The 24,831-nt window shown below is 43.9% G+C and overlaps 1 long non-coding RNA gene across 1 annotated transcript in view; it reads right to left on the reverse strand.

The window, feature by feature from the left end:
* LOC144730634 (uncharacterized) overlaps positions 1–11,619 on the reverse strand; it is a 28,844-nt gene extending 17,225 nt beyond the window's left edge. The window contains exons 1-2 of the long non-coding RNA XR_013587825.1: positions 11,139–11,619; positions 6,481–6,609 (exon numbers count right to left, since the gene is read on the reverse strand). This is a non-coding gene — a long non-coding RNA (uncharacterized LOC144730634). The remainder of the gene's footprint in view (positions 1–6,480; positions 6,610–11,138) is intronic.
* Positions 11,620–24,831: the final 13,212 nt, after the last annotated feature.

Raw genomic sequence — 24,831 nt, forward strand, 5'->3', positions numbered from 1 at the left:
TGTAAATATGATTTTGCTTTACAGGTTTAAATCGGACACGATCGCTCCCGACGAGTGCCAATATTTATCTCCCTTGATGGAAATTAAATGCGTGTGGCATGTACAAGCAGCATACTTGGCTGTGTTGCGACACTGGACTTCCCCACCTCTTGGCACGTCAATACAAATGGGTGAAATATTTGTGGATATCCAGCGGTGAGTCGATCGGCAGGTCTCACGTGGCGAGTTAACGTGATGATAATAATCCCACCTCTTCCAAGATTGCCCAGACCAGCGACACGGCGTTGCCCAACTATACCCCCTCGAAGTGGCTCTCCAGAGCTCCCTCTGGTGGAAACCCTTCTGCCAGCAGTGGTGTGAGCAGGCAATTGCAGGGTTGCACCTTTGCTATTCGACATGTACGGCATGTTATATAAAACATCTGAAAGTACGTTTGCTTAAAAACTCCATTTAAAAAATCACGACATTTTAACAAATATTAAATTGTATTTAAAATCGGAATGGCCACCGGGAGGTTCTAGAACCTTGTCATCATTATCTCCACGAGTTATGCATCGTCCACTGGTGGACAGAGGCCTCCCCAAGCCACAACAAGCTCTAAATGTACTCGTCATGCAACACCACATCCGACTCGTGCACGCGAACCGATTTAAAAAAAATCGTTCCATCTCCACGAATTCTGGAAAAAAAATCCCCCGTTAATTACCTGCTCCCAATTATAGCGGCTTTTCAGCTTTTTTGAAAGCCACTTTTCGGATGAAGACCTGCCATTGCACCCATGGGAGTTGTTTGACTATAGTTCACCACGCTCAGGTTGTTGAGTTGGCCAATTGGAGCGAACCAAAACTGGCTCCGTACATCGCTCGCCACGAATTGTATTAACTGACAAAAATACACCTCGGATGGGCACTCGGCCCCTATCTAATTTTGTTTGCAAACCCAACAATTACTTTGCAGCAAACTAAATTACACTGTGAACGTTTGTTTTTAAGTTACTTCATCATAAAGTTGTATTCGTTTAAGACACATTGCCTCTTGCGTAACTTAATAAAAAAGCTGGCCTCCATCTCTGTTGACAGCCCTGAGCCAGTTTTGAACATTCTACTTTCCACATTGCAGTGGCGAGTCTCTCTGTACAATTGTTTATGTTCACAAGCCACAGGTGGTACTAGTTTTACAGACCCCCATAGAGAGATGATAGGCCGAGTCGATGACCACTTTAGGATTTGAACTTTAAACCTTTCGATTGTAAACAGAACCCCTCTGACCACAATGCCACCCAGCAATGCTTAATTGCTTGAAAGCAGGTTGTTGTATAATGGAGCACAGGAACAATGCGGGAGACTTTTGCTCTGAAAAGGACTGCAAGAAGAGGGAGTTCACTTTAGCTGTCAGAACATTTCACCCCACTAGAAAAAGGAATACAAATGTGCATTAACAAAGGATAAACATTTTCAACAACTAAATTATACGGGGGCCCTTTGTGTTCAATGTTTACAGGGTTGGTCACCGGCTTGTGAAATCGCGTGGTGGGAATTGAGACTGGGGAGGATAGGACGAACAGGGATGTTGAGAGGGTTAATTTCCCAACACTCAGCCATGGGATTTAGATTTGAAATGCATCTACAAAGCATCCAAGGACATAAAAGGCATCCTCATATCTCCGCCTTCCTATTATTAGAACTGTGCATAGCAGAGTGCATACTATAAGGTTTTTTCGGTAAAGTCACGTAGGTAAAACATAATAATAATAATAAAATAATGAAAATAACTAAATAAAATCACGACATTTCGGAGGCAACACAAGTCTCCGTCTTCTTGTGTTGATGTGTTGCCTCCGAAACGTCGTGATTTAATTGAGTTCTTTCATTAATTATTATTTTATTATTATTATTATCATTTTTTACCTACGTGACTTTACCGAAAAAACCTAAGAGTATGAATCCTTGCAGTCACGAAAGCTTCAAATCTAGTACATGTATACATCGACACTGTGTCCATAACAGACAGCATCTATCATTATGTATTACATTTCCATACCAGTTTCTGCTCAGTCTATGCAAAACACACACACACAAACACACTTGTTGAGTACGAACATTCTATAGCACGAGTTCCGTCTCTAATCACCAAACAAAATCTATCAATGTTGGACGAGGTGCTCCCCAGTTATTCGCGATGTCTCATGGTCTTCCCGGCTCCACGGTGGTGCTGGTCGAACGTAGGAGCCTCCGTTTGACAGCGACACCATCATGCCCATCGTCCCCTCGAGTGCCGCGGTGACAAGATGTCGGCTCCCACGCCGTGTTAGGCTGGAGGTCGTGCGTTCGATTGGGACCCCGACGACGCATGCATACTCTATGGGAACCTCATTTGTCAGTAAAAATATGATAATTGGTTTTTTACCCTTCTATCTGGCAACTAAACTGACAAATTGTTCTCATACTCTGATGGTGCATTGTCTTTGAGTTGTGCGCCTTTTGGCGTCATCTGCTCCAACACCATGTGAGACTAGGCTCTAAGGAAAGCTGTCTCGGGTGTGGACCAATCAACTTCAAGGACAGTGCACATTATCAGAGTTATGTTTTAGTTTGCATTATGACTGCAGGTATTGCGGTCTATGCAAACAGGACTCCTTGTAAAAAGGTGTCAGTTTTGTTGCCAGATAGAAGGGTAAAAAACCAATTATGACGCATGCATATTTTGGAGTTTGCACGTTTTCTAGAGCTCCCGTTTATGAAGATTAAGCCTCTAGTAGTAGTACATGGCATTGTACTTCGCATTGTGTCTATACTGGTATCAATTCGCATACATGGCCTTTGTGTACTCGAATGGCTTGTTCACTAAAATAGGGGGTGGACAGGACCAAAACTAGGTCTAACGTTTTGGAGATCAACCCTTCTTCAGGGCAGGAGTCCAGAGAGCTCACAGACTTGAAATTAGAGATCACACTTCGACACTGCAGAGACGTGAGGACACCAAACAACCTCGTAATAAACATTTGCATTCGCGGAGTTATTGTTTGAAGGTGGGTGGCAGATTTCAAGAGTATATATAGCCTTGTGTCTCGGGAGACAAATATATCTTCACCACTTCCCCCGCAAACGGCACGACACTTCCCCTCACCCAACCTCTTATCCGCCAGCTCCCCCATCCAGTAACAAAGGGAGACAAGACCATGGACTACAATGAAACCGAGGAAGCAAGGCACCCTCGGAAGCCCAAGGAAGCCGAGCAGCAGGTGAAAGCGGCAAGCTGTGCAATTTCCACATAAGTGATAGGCATTTGTCCCCCGAGGTATGCCCAGTGGCACTTCCATTCACCAGCAGGGAAATGCATGCACGGAATTCCGTGCATTATGGATGAGGCTCTGGGAGGACTTTTACCCATCATCCACCCGTCTCCATTCAAGCACGCACCCCCTTTCACACCCGCTCAACTGCAACCAAATTGTTTGTTAATTGCACAATTTTCTTGGGAGAGACATTTCAGCGGGGCCCGGAATTTATATGTGCAGGCTGTGCAGCTTGCTATATTTATTTATTTATGGCTACGGATTTCTAAACGCTGCACCCAGGGAACAGTTTTGTGTTTCCAAGTAGGGAAGGGCGCCTAAGAAGGGAAAGCTCATGCAAGGCAAATATTTTCTTGCGGTGCCGAGAACCGTACGCTGTTGTTTCATTTGGAAGTTGAAGACCGCGTGGTAGTAATAATATTAGCACTGTTTGTGTGTATATATATATGAAGGGATAACCTTTAAATTGTCCGTGTCGTTAAAAGGCAAGTCAGGTCAACGGAGAAAGAAAAATACGTCGCTCAGGACCATAAAGAATGTTTGCTTACAGTGAAATAGCAATTATATTTTTGCGTGTGCAATACCTGATCATTTAAAAAAAAATTGATACACGTTTCGAAATGAAATTCAATTTCGCTGCGAGCCATTACACGGTCAGTTTAAAAGAACTCGTCTCTCTAGCTCGCCGACGTGGTTTTTTTTTTGGGGTCGATAGCAGACAGACATTTTACTCCAAGCACATTTTTTATCATTTGATTTCCTGCAGCAGCGCCCAGTACCATGCAGCGAGCGTCGGACAGGACTTGGAGAAACAAGCGGCAGAACGCAGAAAGACCTCCAATAATTGCCGATGAACAGAACCTCCAACTGGAAGCACCGTGGATAGAGCAACTTGACTCCCAACAGCAAGTTTGTGGGGTTCAGCCCAGCACCCATCAAAGGTTCATAACACTTTTGTAACAAATTTTAGTTTTGTTCCTGGGTAGTAAGTGTTATTTACTAATTGCGTATGCCTTAAAAGTACGAAAAATGGCTGTTATTCTCCACAAACTTTGCTTTTGTGACCAGGACAGTGATATTTTGAAATTTACCGATTTTCAATGAGAAAACGGGCAAATGTGTCTTTTCGTTCACATAAAGTCAGAAAAAACAACATACGAATCAAAATTAGCATGTATTTATACTAAAATAATAAAAAAATTTACTACAAAAGATTTAAAAGCGAGTAGTTTTTCGAGATTTACGATTATACTGTAAATCACTTTCACGAATCAGCCCCCAAATGTAGTCTCCCATCATGTTCTCGTTACACGGTCCTTGGTAGTGGCGTTAAAAGTCCAGTATATCCTGGTAGAATCACTCGCCTTGCTCCTCCGAGTACCCTCCCATGTTCTCCTTAAATTTATCAAGATGAGCATCAAGGATATGGACTTTGAGGGACATCCTACAGCCCATTGTACCTGGCTCTTCTCCTTCTACCTGCCTCCCCCACTACTTACCCTCCTCCCTCGCCATTCTCCCCGCAGTACTCCTCTACAATTGTAATAATAATAATGCACCGAACTATACAGCGAAACTTTATAAAGCTCGAGAACAACATGCTTTAACGCCCCGTACTTTTCTTGCTCTAAATTCACAGACGGGTGGTGCATCTTTCATTGGTCACCCGCAGCTGGCAATGGAAATTCCACATTGTCCATAGTAGCGGTCGGTTCCTCCATAGCACAACCACCATCAGCATCTCGCAACGCCGTTGCCAATTGTATAGATCCAAGGATGTTGGGTCGAGTTAAACCCCAACCAGGATTTGAAATCGCAACCTTCCACAGTACCATTTGACCATATGCATATTAAGTAAACTGTAACTTTAAAGTGATGCATTTTCAGCGAGACTCGCTGCTCGTGGAGGTGATGACGAACTGGGCTGTTTTGTGCTCTCTGCCTCAACGGCATCTACTTTAGAGACCATGTAACCATCCCAAACAATACAGTGCCCACTTTTAAGACATCTGTGCAGCCATCAAATGCTTCACATTTATAGACCCATAAACACACGAAAAGGCATTTTAACACGAGAAAAGGCAATCTGCCGTGGGCTGAACAGAAGCAACCCACTTTTACAAGCGGTGCGTGTTTGCGCGCTCGTGTACACAGAGCGAAAGTAAATGGCACTTCATAGAGATAACTGTACAGGTGCTTAGATGTTAGGATTCCTCATATAATACGATGCAACCTAACAACACTTCATAGATGATCTGTGTCTCCATGCAAGAGGTGAAAGTGAAATTCACACAACCCATGGGAGTGCCTCATTTGAGCAGGATTGATTCAGTGCACGCAAACTCTGGACCGCATGGCAAAGACAACATTGGGCGCAGGCCGGGAAAAAAAAAAACTTTAAAGTTTAAATACAAACAACGCAGAGAAAACGCTGGCAAGAAAAACATCCTCTTTGTGGATAATGCAAAAACCATCAACAGTAAATGAACTGCATTGTGATCAGCTTGAGGTCGTCATCGAATAAATTTAAACAAATTTTGCATAGAGGTTGTGTCGTTAAACCCGCCACCACCCGACACAGCCAATCAGTAAGGTTTGTCACGTTAACAAAAAAAAACATGCCAAGTCGTTACTAGTTCAGCACAACGAGCATTTACATCGAGTTCGACGTTTCGCCGGTAATAACAACCGGCCTCATCAGGTGACAGCCAGAGTAAACAAAGGTGACAGACTTGCAGGGAGCAGTCAGACAACAGGGGCACAACTGCAGACCGGTTGCCTCCACATTAAGGATCATCGCACTAGACAATTTGTTTAAATCTAGATTGAAAACGCATTTCTTTAGAACGGCTTTTTGTGGTTTAGTTCGTCGTCCTTACCCCTGCACCTCCGCGATGAGCACTCGTGGCTACGTACGGTGCGAAAAAAGTTCACACATACTGCAGGGTACATACATGCTTGCCTGCCAATTAGTCGCACAAATTCTGCTGATATTATTTGGTCTGGAAAGCCAATAGGTCAAATGACTATAGAATGCTACTATATTCACAAATAATGCAACTGTTTAGAACAATGTTATTACACATTGCCTTAACAATGTAACATAAATGCTCGTAGAATGCCGTTGTGTAAAACATTCACAATTACCTCCAGAACGTGGAGATTCAACTCGGCTCACATCATACCTCCTGGGTGGATGAAATAAGCTTCATTTGGTGGGACGTGGTTACCAATGGTTGCGTAATCGGCCACTTCGTCTTCAGAACGCACCACAGTGTCCTTGCCCAAGATGCAAACACGCGTCTATCGCGTGTCTGGCAGGAAACACGAATAAAGTATGAGCAGGAATCTGACAACAACAACAACAACACAATTACATTTTAAATAAACGCACTGCCTTTGAGCGGAAGGGGTAGGGTGGGGGGGAAATCGTGAAAACCTGTTACTTAAGCTCTCCAGAAATTAAGCGCGTGCAATATTATCCAACCACACAGCTGGTGAGGCGAGTGCAACAGGTGCTGCTTCATAGACAAGCCACAGAGACATCAGCAGGGGCAACGTCTCCTGCCCTGCAATTTGCCTTGCGCTCTGGCTGATGGCCCGCAATTAAGGCGAGAGAGAGAGAGACCCCACGCCACTACACCCGCTCCTCCCAAAAGCCCCGTGTGAAACAATAGAGAGAGGAAGCGCGGCTTTTATGTTTATCTAGTCGTTCGCTTACTTTCTCCCGCGCACTACACACGTTACACATCTGAAACAAAGCCATTGGCATTCCCTCGCGAAATCGCACTGCTGCCGTGCGTTCGTCCGCTGGTTAAAGACATACAAAATTACAAATAAGGTGGCAAAGGCGTAGGCACTGACATTTCCTGCACACGCATCGACAGGGAGGAACGATCTTCCACTGAACGAGGGCTTTAGAGCAGTGGTTCTTCACCTTTACTGCAGCCTTGCACCCCTTTGGTTCTCAACAGTTAAACAAATGTGTCAATAAATACGTAGGGTTTGATGGAAAAAAGGTAGTTGTACTTGCGTGCTCGTGCTTAGTATTCTCGATAATTTATACCTTCTAAAAGAATCTGGCCATGTGTCGCACCCCCAGAAAGGGCATCTCGCACACACAGAGGGGGTGGGTGCACCCCAGGTGAAGAACCACTGCTCTCGAGCCTAGAAAGCTGACGGAGGATATTTTGGCCCACTCCGTTCAAACACGGACAAGACCGTCTAGAAAATGTGTACCCACATTTTACCCCGCCACTTGCAAACGGCCAATAGACTCACTGTGGCGGATTTATAAATGATGAAAACACGGGTATACCAACGCCTGCAATGATGCCGTGGTTGTTGTGGAAACGAGTTCTCCCTTTCCTTTCAGCATACCTACCCGCCCATTAAGCAAACGTGGTTCTACTGTTCCTGCAAAACGTGCGCTTTAAAAAAAGGCACTAACAATCATGGTCAAACATGGGAGGAGAATTTCACAATGCTACTGAACAATGTGTGGGCTGGGCTCGGGACGTTGTATATTGATTTACGATTGCAGCTGGGTAATAGAATTGAAGCTTAAAACAACTTTCGGTTCGGTTTGTATGCATGCATGCTGAACAAAAGGTAAAGTAAACGTAGATAATTGTGCATATCAAAAAAATTAAAGTGTTTAGCTAAACTTTTTTTTAATAAAAAATAATCTTGCGTAAAAATGTTGCGATAAAGTATTTAAAATAAGCCGAAAGTCAAAATGTCTCCATACTCAAATGTGTATTCCGTTATTTGAGCATCTAAATCATGGGTGGAAATTACTTATTCTTGTACTGCAGATCCATCATCATTCAAGTACAGCCACCACTATCGACTCTTGACAAATAGGTACAAAACTGCAACAGCTCCCTCAATTCAGGAGCTTGGATTTCTCAAGAAGCTCCCGGCACGGAGAGCGAAACGTTGGACATCATGCCGAGCAACACGCAGTACAGCTCGTACACAATGGGAATTTAATGTGGTATTACGCATTTTTGTCAACAGCAGGTCGGCTAAGTCCAACTTAAACTGGGGCTAAGGTTGGCTACCGTCGGATTGAATAGCCGATTAATTCATAGCAACGGATTTAAATACTTTCAGAATGGACACGGTTTTGGCATGCACAATTTAAAGGGGGAAAAAAAAGTTATCGTTGTCTGGCTACTGGGCTTTTCATACGTACATCGAATCAGTCACATTATCAGCTCATTAGGGACTTCCTGCACAATAATGGCTCATGCAAGAAATGCCTTTCCTGTAATAAGGGAAGTGTGTATATTGGAGAAGGTGCAAATTGGTAATGAAACTTACCCTTTATTCACTGCATAGGTTCGTGTATAAGTAAATGTCAATAAAAAATAGATGTACTTTGGCAACATCAGATTTTACTAATTGGGAGATAAAAAAAACGGAATTAGTAAAACAACCTAAACAACTCTTTGAGACAAAATTTGAAGTTTTCTTCTAACATTCCCCGATGTATTACAGTATTTAATATTAAGTATTCATAATACATTTCAACATTTTGCCAAAACCACTGTTGAATCAAGGCTTCCCCATGCCATGTTGCTCATGGAGGGTGCTTGCCCATACTTCATGCTGCTGCTCAGTATCGTATGGTTCAAGCAGGGGGGTTGCCCAGGCTGGTTCCGATACTCGGACCTCAGACTTTCCTTCATATGTATGTTGATGTTCTTTTGCACCGTACGTAGCCAACTGTGCTAACACAAAAGCAGTTCTAAAGGGAGTTTTCAATATTGATTTAAAAGTGCATAGCTAGAGGGGCTTCCTAAAATTAGAAGTAAGAGCGTTCCAGATGGCCGCAAAAACACATCTGAAAGCGCGCGATGCAGTGCCGGTCTTTGTCCGATGGCAAGTCAAAGATAATATAATCGAACTTAGTGGCTGGGTTCGTAGTGCAGTCTACTAACCAATGCACATTCACCCCCACCCCCATGAATATTATGAGTTTACTTCTTTAAAATTGCTTTCAAAATGCATTCAGTAAAATAAATGTTAGCTTGCCCATGACCATTTTTTTTTACTTAAAAAATATATCCAGTATATTTCAATCATTAATTTCTAAAATACCGCGCAAGAGTCAAAGCACATACCAATACCATACGCTGCTATAGAAGTCCGTATTTCTACTCTACAATGCAACTGTTGTCTTCGTGGAAGTTTTAGCGGTTCAAATGGTAGGTATGTGTCTCCAATAAGGGCTCAAACAAAGGGTGTGCTACTTGTGATGAAAGGCCTGCCCCTTGACCACATTCCCACCTGCATTCAATATTTCCCGGTATTAAAATCATGCACGATACATCTACACCGTTTTGGCCAGGTTGCGATGGTGTGGAGGGATTTACCCTTGCAGCAATCGGATTAATCGTCTAAATGCCGGGACACAATTCGATTCAGAATTTAGATTGTGTGTACACTGCAGTGCGACTTAGCATCTCTAGTGGCTGCTTTATACAACATACAAATACAACGATACGTTGGTTATCACAGACATGGAGGTAGGTAATCGACGCCTCGTAACTCTTATTTTATTTCGTACATTTCAGCGACTTCGTGAGTCTGGCTTATTACAAAGACAAACGACTCACACCAGCAGCTCGTTCAGATGCACGTTTCCTAGACGTTTACATTCCACCACTGGACGGCCGATTCTCGGTGCACAAATCTTCCCATAAATGTGTTCATCCTTTCATCCATCACTTAGTTTCTCCACTCCAGCGCTAAGAGGCGCGTTGGTTTTAATTGTGGCGGATGTTTGTGTAACGGTTCCCTTTCATACCGTTGTGTGTTCACGTTGTTTTCATCGCAGTGGCTGCTGGTAATTACAGTGCATTTGTTTTAGTTTACCATCAAACTAGTGGGGGTGAGGGATAAACAAAACAGTTGAAGCGTGCCAACATATGGTTGTCAAATGTGTGGGTTATTTTTGTATCGTGATCGGACCTAGTGGTGCTCTTGGTAAAGTGCAGGATTCACAATTTGAAGGTCAACAGTTTTAATAATGGGGTCATTCCGACTATCACTCCAGGAGTGGATTAAAAGTAACGATATTTTTTGTGGCAAGTCAAAACGCATTGGGAGTGCTGGTGCTCGTATCGATTAGCATTCTACCTGCAACGTTTTCCTGGATAAGAGTTCATTGGCGAATCCATTCTATTACAGTATATGCATTTTTTTAAATTCTCCCAGGATCAGTAGCGTAAGTGGGAAACTGCTGAAAATATCATCTGCAAAGTTCGCCAATTCCACCTTATCATCGCAGACTAATGTACTTCACCAGTGCTACTTGGTTAAAATCAATGGTCCTTTACCTGGTTAAATAAAACACGTTATGTATATTACAAACACACACACACACACCAGTACCCGTACAAATGTATTCTGTAATGTCCTTAAAACAAAAACAAAAAATTTGAGGACCAGCAAAACATATATGTTTGCAATTGATAAATGGTGTCATTTTCAAACGGATAATATACGTAATTAGATACTAACTTATCACAACATCCCTTGAAGAAAGCTAATGAAACGCACAAACTCTGCAAAAAAATATATATTTGCTGTACTGCATTCAAAGCACTGGCTTTCTTACCAACAAAACTAAATATAAAATAGAACATTTCTAAAGGTATATTTCCAAGCGAATTCAATTGTGTTAGTGACAAACGACGACAAAATATCGAAAATAATGCGATTTTACACGTGGTACATACACATGCATATTGTGCACGTGCAAAATAAATTGTACGTTATAGGTAACCAAATTATGAAGTTCATAACGTGTGTGTAAGGTTATAAAACATACCTGCAGGGCGGCTTTTTCCCCCAATCCACTTCATGCATTATTAGTAAAGACATCTTCTTGGTGACGAACAATTCATCTAAAGAGTTTAACATCACGGCGAAGTCAAGGATCGCGTTCAGTGCCCTATAAACTCCACCTTGGTACATATTGACAACTGCATACTAGTGAACTTGCATAACGCTGTACATTCTTTGTTTCATTCGCTACAATAACGGTACTTGTTTCCAATGTACGCAACTGTATGCGTGTATGTACGTCCAACTGCTTTCGCAACGTAAGTAGCCAAACCGTGCTAATCGGAGGAACCGCCCTTAACATCGGCATGTCGACACGAGAGGAGACGACGGGCATCCATTTGTACGCGGACTCGCAAAATTGCCCTGCAAGTTGCCCAACACACGCGAAGCCAATGCAGCAGATGTCATCGTTGTTTGCAGGTGCACACTGGAACGTTTCACTCAGGAATTAGGCAGGACAGGTGGGGAATGGCCTCGAGAATGGAGACTGCATTGAAACGGATGGAATTATTGTGCTCGTCGTGTTTGCAGGATCGTCATTAGACCTGTTAAAAACCATCTGTATTTCCAAATCGCACGCTGCAACCAATGGTCTAATCACTCATTACACACCTGCAAACCATAACGAGCAACAACTTCCACGGCCATTTCTTTTCAATGAGTCACCATTTTTAAATAAATAAATACCCATTGACGTTAATTCGGCCATGTTAAGAGGGTTGTAATTTTCCTACAACACTGTTGACGTATCTTTAATTTGGAGGTGATTGCGGTGCAAGTAAATAAATATATATAATTCGCTCGTGAAACAAACTATGTATGAAGTGGTAACTTAATTAACCCAGTGACTTGCATTAGATGCAATGGCAATTGGTATTTAAACTTGCCCTAAACCTCCCCATTCACCAATCTGCATTGATAGGTTAAGTATGGTCAAACAGAATCCGAATATGTATTTATACTGGAGGAATCCGATGAGCTATAAAACTCTTTTTCACAGAAGCCCAGCAGATCCCAATGACCGACATTGCATTGCATCCCACCACTCCATCACGTGCCACGCCAGAATAACAAGATAGGTGCTCACTTACAGCACTGTGTACGACAGGCGACAAGGCTACACAAGGGATATTTTGCATGTCAGTTTAACACGACCAATATTATCCATGATAGAGTTTTTTGGGGGGTTAGATCGTGTAAATATAAATGTGTGGCCGTCCGCCTCATGATGCTAGTTGAAATTACTGGCGAAACGTCGTACTCGAATAGCAAATGTTGTGGGTTTTTACTCTCCAACACACCGGTGTGCTGAGCTTGTAAGGAATCGGCATGTTCTGTTTACGTGACAAACCTTACTAATTAGTTGTGTCGGGCGGTGGCGGGTTTAACGACACATTTATATTCACGCGACCTAACCGAGACACCTCTCGTATGAATGACATTTGAATGTGTCGGCTTGCGGACGGCGTTGCAACACAAACGTTACCAGTTGGCACCACACAGAGCCACTGTCAGTGGAAAGTGGCGTCTAAAACATGTCCTGGGGATTCCTCCTGGAAGTTTATTTTGGCTTAACTCAGTGCCTGGCTGGGGTGGATGTGTAAGCGTCAGCGCCCGGGACACAGAGTGGGCAAGGCGTGGATTTGAACGCACCATCCCCACGTGCTCTCTGCTGACCTGAATACATATACAGTACGCACATGCTAACCAGCATTTTGCCCAGCATCGTTCACTGCGTTTCTGATTGTTCGTTGGAGTAATGAGCCCGACTTATACCATGAAGATGTTCTTCATTCACTGTCACAGCAACAATGGGAAGAAGAAAATCGTTGCTGGTCACCCACCCCCTCGTGTGCTGTTGCGGCCTTCTGAGGTGCTCGCTAACAACACTTGCCCCACAAGTCTTGAAAAAGACTATAGGGGGATCTTTGTTTCAGATTTGAAGTTTTCGTGACTGCAAGGATTCATACTCTTTGTTTTTTTCGGTAAAGTCACGTAGGTAAAAAATATTTAAATGAATTAAATTTAAAACGTTGCTTCCGAAAGGTAGTGATTTAATTAAATTTATTTAAAAATTTTACTTACGTGACTTTACCGAAAAAAACAAAGAGTATGGGGATCTTTGTTTTTATGTCGTAAATAAGCTTCAGATCTTAGGAAGTATCACTGTTTCATTGCTCATTATTCGCAATTCACTTTTACCTGATTGCCAGTGTCATTGCTGTGGTGCTACCCAGTTGGGCAATTTATTAACACAATTGGCTAGGTACCGTGCAAAATAAGTTGAACATACATAATACATTAAACGTGCACCAAAAGCAAAGCGAGGCAGAAAAGCATTCGCGTGATGATTTTTTAAAGTGCATATATTCTGCCAAACTCTACATTGTTGAAATACACATTCACACTGCTCACAGCGCATTGATCTCATTACAATTAATTCGTCAATATTTTACGGAAGTTAACAAGGAATTTGAGTAGATCGGCTAAACAATAATATATTATTCCAGTGGGTTTGCTCTTTGAATGTTTACCACTTTCACTGTCTCAAGAGTTAAGTACAGTTATTTTTTGTAAACACGGATTGCAATTGTATTTCCCCATTATTATTGTTGTTTTGATATGTCAACATTATAATGAATGAACTCTCATTAGCAGCATATGCAGAACACATGCAAAAACAGAGTTGTTGTTGCTGTTGTCATTGTGAGCACATACAAGGAATGGTGTCACAACAAAAGAGGCACTGTTCAGTTTGAGAGTAGGTGATGTTGTCACAGCTGTTTTGAAACCACCTTGTTTATTAACTAACACAAACACAACACATCTCTAAAAATCCAGATAAAATGATGGTAACGTTATTTAATGCAAATGAATCTGGATGAATGGAATACTCAGTAGAGCTGGCTCCCAATGTTTTCCACACATTGCCAGAGTTTTAAAAGTAATTATTTGCACTCACTTACATGTTTTAGTGACTTGTTATATGTGCTATATTCTATCAACAAGAAGTTTGTGGAGTGACCCAAAGAGGTATTCGGGGCTGGAAATAAACACTTGGAATATTTCTGGAATATATTGGAATATTTCTGGACACAAATGCCTTGCACTTCAAGGGTACCAATACTTTATATTATCTAGAGCAGTGGTTCTTAACCTTTACTGCAGCCTTGGGTCTCAATCGTAAAAAAAGTATAATGTTAGTAAATACATATGGTTTAATGAAACAATGAGTTTTACTTATTTGCCCGTACTTAATTTGAATTCCGATGATTTACCTTCTGAAAAATATCTGGCCACGTCTCGCACTCCCAGAAAGGGCATCTCGCACCCCTAGGAGGTGAGTGCATCCCGGATTAAGAACCTCTGCTCTAGAACAACTTCCATCGTGGTCAATCACGCAGTTCGGTCAGAGTTTTCTACATCAGGATGCAGATTTTATTTTGATTAACCACCCTCGATATATGAGCTGCGCTGCGGGTAACAGGCGTGGTATAGTTCTGAAAAATCAACAAACGAAACAGGGAGTAGCTTCTCACGGTTAGTGATGCTTCCTGTGGTATGCAAACGGACTCAACCAGCTCCTCTATTGCAGCTGAACTGATGCGACCTACGATTGCTGTTGAGGCTGTCTTTTTTCTGAAGGTGATACAAGGATTTTGCATTTGACCTTTGCCCATGGGAACCAGCCTTGCCTTTTTTTCACAATGAGATGCTGTAAAGTCTTCTTGGTTCTTTCGGTAAAGTCACGTAGAAGGAAAGTAATAAAATAATAAAAATAAAACATAATAAAATTATTCTCACGACGTTTCGGCCACAACGCAAGCAGTCGTCCTCAGGTGAAAACCAGGTCCGTCGAGGCGACAGAGTCTGAATGAAACAGCACACGAGCTTGGAGCATATATATAAGCTGGGCGCCTTGACAAAGGAATTTGCATATCAAGAGGAATTTAGCATATTTATGCTGTAAAGTCTTAGCACTATTTCCTGAAAGTGTTGGTAAGATCATCCAATTGGTTCTTGAGGAAATTTGCGGCTTGGCCAGACAGACAGGGAGATGATGGATAGACACCCCTGCCCACCCACCGGACCTTTACCAATGATAAATGGCAGCATGTAAAATTATGTAAAAATGCAGATTAACTGCCAACTTAAATATAACCTCTTGCATATAAGTGAAGGAGTGTGTGCGTAATATTGCAGCCAGATGGTAGTTTAGCAGGGCACTTGCCTGGCTCACGATTAGATGAGTGTGAGCTAAAATATTTGTCGAAGGTCGACGCAGCCAATCAACCTCCGGGGTGGATAAAATAGATACCGCTTTGTGACATTGGTAGTTCTGTGATGAGACTCTTCCCCGCCATATGAAACTGGAATTTCTACCACTAGCTCACAAAGATGCAGAACGCACGACAGCTCTTGTGAGCACAGACGCAAACTGTCCTTTTGACTCCAACTTTTGTTCTAGTCGAAGTTGAAAGGATTTCGTCCAGCCCTAAGCCTGTGATAGAAATTTCACATTCACATGGCCGAGGCGAATCGATCCCAAGGATAAGTAATGTTGACTTTCCGGCAACGCGGTGCTAATTTTATTGACGCCACAATGGATGATGGGCTGAGCTTGCAACTCTCTGATCGCGAGCTGCGAGCTCTATCGCTGAGCCACTTTGCCTTACTGGGCATCTGTGACGAAAGAGCTTCATAGCTCATCGGATTCCTCCAGTAATAAATAAATATTGTGATTCTGACTTGGTTGACCAAAATCAAAAGTCAATCTCCCGAATGAAGCCCATTGGAGCTAAGAAGATTGTTTTTGAAGGGCCACTCGAACGGCAGACAACACCATAGTGTAAGTGATACATCTTACAATTACAATTCCTCATAGAGGAAACACATTCTAATTAACGTACTACTATTCTATTATATAATTACCCTCCCTCCGCCTCTGATCTCTGCACTTGATGGGCTCAGTGATGACGTCGTCCTGCTGCTGGGCTATTTAAGGCCGGAAGCAGGTGGATGGCTTCACACTTCTGGCAAATCGCCCGATGATGCTGTATGGTGTGGACTCGAGTCATGTGACTTGGACTCGAGTCAGACTCGAGTCATGAATTTGATGACTTGCGACTAGACTTGGACTTGCATAACAATGACTTTGTCCCACCTCTGGTAATTACCAGCGAAACGTCGTGCTAGTCAAATTGTAAATGTTGTGAATTTACTCTCTAACACACCGGTGAGCTGAAGTAGTAACTAATCGGCGTTTTGTTCACGTGACAAACCCCTTACCAATTAGCTGTGTCGGGTGGTGGAGGGTTACGACACATTTATATTTTCGCGATCTAACCCAACAACCTTTTTATTACGAATACTATTGGTCCCGAACGCCTACGTGTTAGGCCATAGTGAAAGGGTGTTAATAAAAGCGGAGATTCGCCACGTGTTGTTCACAGAGACGGGCACATTCCCAGAGAACGGCTCACAGGCGTGATGCAGACAGGGTGGGCAAGACGCCCACAGCTGCACAAACCTTCCCAACAGCAGCATCAGCAGCACAGAGGTCGCAAACGGGTTTTGATTCCTTACCCGTACCCGGCCGCACCAGGGTCACAAACTGGTACCCGTACCCTACCCGATACCCGGCTACCCGTATCCAGCCGGGTATCGGGTAGGGTACGGGTATCAGGTACCCGATTGCGACCTCTGGGATGAAGACATATTGCAGGCGCGGGTGGGTTGATTCTAGGATATTGAATTGTGAGAAGAGTCAAGACGTTGGGAAATGAGTGACAAACGGTTACTCACCAGTGAGTCACGGCTTACCCGTACCCGTACCCGGCCGCACCAGGGTCGCAAACGGCTACCCGTACCCGGCCGGGTAGGGGTAGCCGGGTATCGGGTAGGGTACGGGCAGAGCCGGCCCAGCCACTAAGCGACCCTTGCAATTGCAAAGGGCCCCGTGGCCAGCAGGAGGGCCCCCTAGAGTCACTGCTAGCTCGTGGGTGAAAAAAAATCATACATCAAAGGGGCCTCCAACCAAATTTTGCTTAGGGCCCCCAAAGGTCTAGGGCCGGTTCTGGGTACGGGTATCGGGTACCCGATTGCGACCTCTGCAGCAGCATCAGCAGTAGCGGCAGCTTCACAAGCTCGCCTTTAGGTGGCGACATAGCGCACATAGTTGAAGGGCAATGACCGAGGATCGAGCACAAGGTCAGCGGGTGTCATGGCTACGACGAGGAAATTCACGTGGGGGGCCTTCTGGTGTTCCGTCTTGACTGTTGTTGCGCTGTCTGCAACTTGACTTTCAAGAGTGGTTTTTATTTTGTTGTTTGGCATGTGTGCTCATGACGCACCAGTGCAGCGCGCGCAGTGATTACTGTTATTACGAATGATAACAGATTGTCGACGGTGAACATGTAAAGAATGTGTCATAAATCCCTGGACTTTTTGTGGGGGGGGTTTGTCAATCGTTTCATGACGGCGCTACTTAAATATATATACTGTATGTTTTGTAACAGGGTATATATTTGAACACTGCACTATGTTTTAGCTTCCTGTAAGACCAAATGTGTTTTTTTTTAATACTGTATACATATTGAATTGTTTGAAGTAAAAGGGCTTATTTTCTCATTTCAACAAATGCCATTTTCCATCCAAGTTGTGGTGACCACTTTTCAGTTTCATGGTGGGGGAGGGGGTGCCAAAGTGACTCAAAGTGTCTGGCGTGGCACTACCCTCCGTTGACAGCCCAAAGCTGGTAGTGGAAATTCCACATTCCCATGACCTGGCCAGTATATCCATATGATGTCAGCTGTGGTGTTGAGCTGAGCTGAACATTGTTGAGTACACAAATGCCCTGCCATATTGCACTCCGCATTTCGGATCATACCACGTGCTGTTCAGCAATACGAGGTACAAACCAGGGAGCCGTACGGTACAACCGTGAAACCCTACACGGTACCTTCCTACTATAGCACCATCGGACAGGCGACGATGATCAATGATGATAATTATTGTGTAGTTTTATGACTTCTACTCAGTTACTGAGCTTAAAAATTTTAATATCGAAATGCTTTTTTTTTACTAAGATAAAATACTGCAACACTCGAGAAATAACCGATAATGTGGACTTTACAGTCCTTTAAACCTGTAATGCTCTTAGTACATGCAGTGCATGCTATGTGCACACTACTGCACCTATAATGCCGTTAGTACAATGTGCTGGGCACGACAAAACGCTGCGCTCACAATGCACAATGCAACTTTCTCATACAATGCTGAGATTTTTTTTTACACATTAGCAATGATCCTAACAGGTTGACCAAGTTTGCTACCTTTTTACCCTCTCTCTCTCTGTCTCACCGAGTCTTATTTTATCATCTTAGCGTGAAACATACACCTTATAATACGTTAGCCATTGGAGTATCGAGTAACGTCATGTTGCATTTACAACCTTTTTTCATCCCTACGTATAATGGTGAGGAATGCGCGCCTGTGTGTTGCTACCCCATCCTCTCGTGCGGTTTGCAAGCTTTAATAGATGTTTGCTTGACCCCCCCCTCCCAAAATAAGTAAATATATATTTGTCTCAGTGTGCTTTACTGCATGATCGATGTTATTATCACGCCGGGACCTACACCAGGGATTGTTCATTTTAAAATGAGTAACTTATTTAGTGGTCACACTCAGAACCGAGGTGTGCCACCGATACGGAGTCGGATGCCTTTGGTGGCCACCACCCTGGCCCCAGAGTTGATGATGTCAGCTGAAGGAGGCGCTTTGCATTTTGAATCTCATCGGATGGTGCAGCGGTTAGAGCGCTCACAGTCGGAATGCCATGCCCGGTACAACACCCAAATCACCCCTTCGGGTGAACTAAGCTCACCGTAAGTTTTGTATCGAAATAAATAAACTCAGGGTCACCAATGGAGATGCGTGATGCCCTCTGCTCAGTTGATACGTTTCAGTGACGTTTTTGTTGTTGTTGGTGTTTTCGCGTCAATAGATCGGAAAGCATCCCGAGCACGCATTGCCCCCTTGCCGTTTGGCCTGGCCTGGTGATGCCTCGCCACGTGTGTCGCACGCGTCCCAACACCACCACCCACCACCAGCACCACCACCCACCAACACCAACACCACCACCCACCACCCACCACCCACCACCCACCACCACCAACACCACCCACCACCACCCACCAACACCACCCACCACCACCCACCAACACCACCCACCAACGCCCACCACCAACGCCCACCACCCACCACCAAGTTCAAGTTCAAGTTCAAGTTCATTTATTAGGTATAGCCCTGTGAGCCATTCAGCTCTTGAATCGGGTGCAACCGCAACAAACAAAAAACAAAAACATGAACAAAAAAACATCTTAAAGTGAATATGTGACTAAGTGCAAACAGAAAATCCAAGAAAAGACAGCAAAATATTGCAGAAAAAACACCGTACACCAACGCTGTGTGCAAAAATCCCAGTGGGATGCAAGTCAAACAACAACAACAACAACCACAAGACAGCTTAAATTAAGGCCATCAGTCTAACTCTGTACTACAACAAACAAACATGGCTAAACCAATAAACTTTTCGAAATCACCAAAATAAAGCCATGAAAGCAATGAGAAAGCAATCATAGGAACTGTGACAGAATTTTCACAATAAATGGCATAAACAACATGTACTACCAAAACCCTGCAGCCATAGCTGGCTGCATGAGTCACTCCACCTTTAAGATCAGCACACTAAATCAAAACACAGGTCATACTTTGTAGCGATCATCCGGAGCGAAACATTTTATTTTAGGTCACTGAATAGCACTGGCAGCTAGGGGTGTACAACTCCTCTAGAGCAGTTTTGAGTGAAGATCTCATAGGTAGTGACTCAAGTTTCAATTTATTGGCAACAGCATTCCAGACCCTGGGGGCATCAATAGCAAAGGCCCTTCCTCCAGTATATGTACGGCAATAGGGAATATTAAGCTGGTAAATGAGTGTAGACCTTAGGTCAAATTTGTTCTTTGAAACAGAGATGAGATCCAGCAGGTAATCTGCAGATTCTTTTGCAAGTACATCATGAATAAATAAGATCTGGTGCACAAGCCGTCGAACATTCAGAGATGTTAAGTTTGACCCAATGTAGAGGTCACAGTGGTGAGTCCTATATGGGCAGTTCAATGCAAATCTTAAGGCCGAGTGATACATTGAGTCAAGCTTCTTCAGTACAGTACTTGGGGCTGATTTATAAACAATGTCACAGTAATCAAGTAGAGGCAGTATGGTAGCTTTAATCAATTCCAAACGGAACATAGGGGGGAAGCAGTGCTTGTGTCGATATAGAAAACCAATTTTAATTTTTGTCTTTTTCCCAATATAATCAATGTGATCTTCAAAATTCAGTTTTGAATCCAGGATGATCCCAAGATACTTATAGATCTTAACTTGCTCTATTTGATCATTATTTAAGGAATGTAATTTGGGGAAAATAACTTCCCGCTTTAGTCCTGGTGAGAAGCATAGCACCTTGGTTTTGGCAGGATTTAGGACTAGTTTAAGAGCAACTAGCTGATGTTGTAGTTTGTTGAAATCACTCTGGAGCTTAGCAATCACGTCATCCGGAGAGCGGCCAGCAGTAATTAGTACCGTGTCATCTGCAAAAAGATTTACCCTGGAATAATCCAGTTCAGTGCCCAAGTCATTTACATAAAGAGAGAACAAGAGGGGGCCGAGAATGGAACCCTGTGGAACCCCTTTTGTTATCTTAACACTGTTTGACCTCCAACCATCTGTGAATACAGTTTGGGTGCGAGAAAAGAGGTAATTTTTTAACCATTTTACTGTGTTTTCGGAAAAACCGAGGCAACTTATTTTACTAAGCAGGATGTTGTGGTCTACTGTATCAAAAGCTTTGGACAAGTCAAGAAAAAGACAGGCGCAGTACTGCTTATTATCAAGGCTACTGTAAATGTGATTCATAGAGTCTAATGCAGCAGATGTGGTGCTGTATTTTTTTCGGAACCCAGATTGTTTTAGATGTAATAGATTGTTGGCGGACAGGAAACTGATAATTTGGTAGTTCAATAATTTTTCAAAAATTTTCATCAACGGGGACAAAATTGAGATAGGTCGGTAGTTATTTGGATCATCTTTAGGGCCCCCTTTGTGAAGTGGACGAACATAGGAATGTTTCCATTCTAGAGGAACTGATGCTTCTTTGATGGACAGGTTGAAAATATGGGCTATAGGTTTGTATATTAGGTGACCAACACTTAGTAGAGCAAAGACGGGAATACTATCTGCTCCGGTAGAGGAGGACCCTTTGAGGAAGGACAGTTGTTTCAGAACATTACTTTCGTGGATTGGCTGAAAACTAAATTCGCTTAATGTTTGGATAGGGGTGTAGGAATTTGCATGAGCAGGGGTGACTCCCAATAGATTATCAAATAGGGTACCAGCTTCAGAAAAATGAAGGTTAAAATTGTCAACTATTTTTTGGGGATCTGAAAAATATTCCCCATTTCGGTTAAGCTGAACGGGCAGATGATCTGTTTTGGATGCTTTTTCGATACATTTGATTGTTTTCCAGAAAATCCTGGCATTTCCATGAGATTCAAGGAGAGTAGAAGAGAAGTAGTCATTTTTTGCATGCCGTATTTTTTTGACGCATCTATTCCTTAAAATCCTGTATTCTAGCCAGTCATTAACCAAATTACTTTTCTGAGCACATGCCCAAGCCTTGTCTCTAGTTTTCATGAGTTTTGTAATCAAAGGATCAAACCATGGTGGACGATTGCCTTTAGTTTTAAATTTAACCAACGGAGCATGTTTGTTAAGAATTTGTAGAAACGTGTACCTGAAGGTCTCCCAAGCCGTAGTCAGGTTTGGAATATCACAGACCTTGTCAATATCCGAGTGAAGCACATCATTAGTAAATGCCTGTATGCTGAAGTGTCTCATGGAGTGCTTCTCAACCAATTTAGGGGGGGCTTTGTGTCTGGCTGATGATCTCACCCCAAAAATGAAGGAGTGATCACTAAGGTTATTACCTAGAACACCAGTCAGTGCGAAATTGTGAGGGGCATTTGTCAATAGGACGTCAAGCAGAGATGACTGTCCCGGATTTTTTAGGTTGGGTCTTGTGGGGACATTTATTAATTGAAACAGGTTAAATTCATCTGCAAAATTTGTGGCCACGGCCGGCGGGTTTAGCCAATTCCAATTTAGATCACCCACTAAAACTATTTCACCTTTAGGGAGGCCCCCAAGAAGCTCTCTCAGTGCAGATGCAGCTTCAACATCCTTACCACTAGGCGGTCTATAGCAGCACACTACCAATATGTGTTGATTATTAGGGAGAGTTATTCTGAGAGCCAGACCTTCAAAGCAACATTTTTTAAACAAGGAGTGAGCTGGTGAACATGCAATAGTATTACGAACATAGATGGCAATTCCACCTCCTTTAGATCCTCGGTCAAGCCGAAAAAGGTTGTAGTTGTCAATCGTAATCTGCAAGTCATTGACGGCAGGAGTGAGAAATGTTTCTGTTAGGCAAAATATGTCCGGGTCAAGATTTGCTACTTCTAGTTTTAGTTGACTTAATTTTATCAAAAGCCCTCTGATGTTGACATGTAGAACACCAACACCTTTTCTGCCAGAAAAATCTACAGAATTATATGAGTTCTTTACATTTGGGCCAGGATGAAGCTCAATACCACCCAACACCACCCACCACCACCCACCACCACCACCAACACCACCAACACCACCAACACCACCAACACCACCAACACCACCCACCACCACCAACACCACCACCCACCACCACCAACACCACCCACCACCACCCACCAACACCACCACCCACCAACACCACCCACCAACGCCCACCACCAACGCCCACCACCAACACCACCCACCACCACCCACCACCACCAACACCACCCACCACCACCACCCACCACCACCACCCACCACCACCACCACCCACCACCACCCACCACCACCACCACCAACACCACCCACCATCCATGCCCCGAGAATGCCCCGGTCGGCAACGCGCACGTGGCGCGGACTCGTTTACCACGCACACACAAAGACAAGGGATCGCCCGTATAGCCTTGACAGACTGTAGGGGCAAGTGCTGTTAGCGAGGACCTATAAAGGCCGGCACGGCACACAAGGCGGTGGGTGGCCAACACCACGCCCGACCGCCTTTGTCTCCCCAGCGGCGATGTTTACACATCGCACCGGGTACTCATTTGAGGCTGAGTCGACCTAGGGGAGGCCCAGGGCTGGTTCAGATAATCGTCACCGGTGTTCGCCGTGAGCGGGAAATCGAACCCGGGTCGCCAGGTTCGTAGCGCAGCGCGCTACACTACCGCTCCCCACGCACGCACAGAGACACACACAGACACACACACCTACTGATGGCCATTGCCAGGACCTATAAGACGAGGGTTCCATTGTGTAAACACACGGGCTGTTGAGGCTTTTCTTTTTTTGAGCGAGCGAGGCGCCGTGGTTTGGCCACAATCAGACGCCGTGACCGGCGTCGTCTCGCCTCGTACGGATGGTGGCAGTTGACGCACCATTCCAGCTTCTGGTTTACAACTAAACTAAGCTATGCACTTTTTTTATTTGTTTACCAGGTAAGGCCCCACTGAGCAACGTAGATTTTTTTTCTCTTTCAGAAGTGGACCTGGACACGAATGATAGCTCAACAAAGTGGCTTGTCACTTGGAAAGTTGTAGCAGCAGCTTAGTCGACAATCTCAGCTAGGGGACGTGCAGGACAAAGGTCCGATAACCACCGATGCTGTGATTCAAACCTGAGCCGCTGGTTGTGTGAACATACACGCACACCTGCAGCGTTACCCTTGTTCTATGTGTTTGCACCTAGACGTTATATTGTGTGAAAGTTCCTTCTAATGTTGGCGTACATAACCTTGCCTAACTCCGCCTTCTGATATATGTATTAGTTTGCCATTCATTAAATCTGTGTACGTGACATACAATGATAATGCATGCGTACACACTGCATATTGGGATATTTACTCTCATTAGATGGAGAGAAATGTATAGAGAATTAGAATTTGAGAGTGTGTGCGGTACACAATTATTTCAATCGGAGTGTTGGTCATATACGGGTAAAGTGACTGCCTTTGTGGTCATAGTGGCTCGTGCCATTGGATTGTGGAGTTTCCATCACTGGCTCGGGGCCACTATGAAGCTCGACGCCGGTCAATGCTCATTGGAGAATGGAGACACAGTGACTGTGGTCTTTGCAATTCGTAAACGGGGAAAATAATTCGAGGCCGATGTGACAAATATCCCCTGTATAGCCTTAACAGATTCTTGGGGCAAGTGCTGTTAAGCGAGCACAGATGAATGCCAGCACCATTCCCGGCCGCCTTTGTATTACAAAAGTGGAGATGTTTACACACCACACGAGTTACTCATTTGAGGCTGAGTCGATCTAGGGGAGGCCCAGGACCGGTTCAGATAATCGTCACTGGTGTTGGCCGTGAGCGGGAATCGAACCCGTGTCGCCAGGTTCGTAGCGCAGCACGCTAACCGCTACACTACCGCTCCCCACACACACAAACTCCCACACACTCCCACACACTCACACACACGCACACACTCCCACACATAAGATCCCGATACATCATACCG

Source organism: Lampetra planeri, chromosome 36 (assembly GCF_965212315.1).
Source record: "Lampetra planeri chromosome 36, kcLamPlan1.2.h2, whole genome shotgun sequence".
Classification (NCBI taxonomy): domain Eukaryota; kingdom Metazoa; phylum Chordata; class Hyperoartia; order Petromyzontiformes; family Petromyzontidae; genus Lampetra; species Lampetra planeri.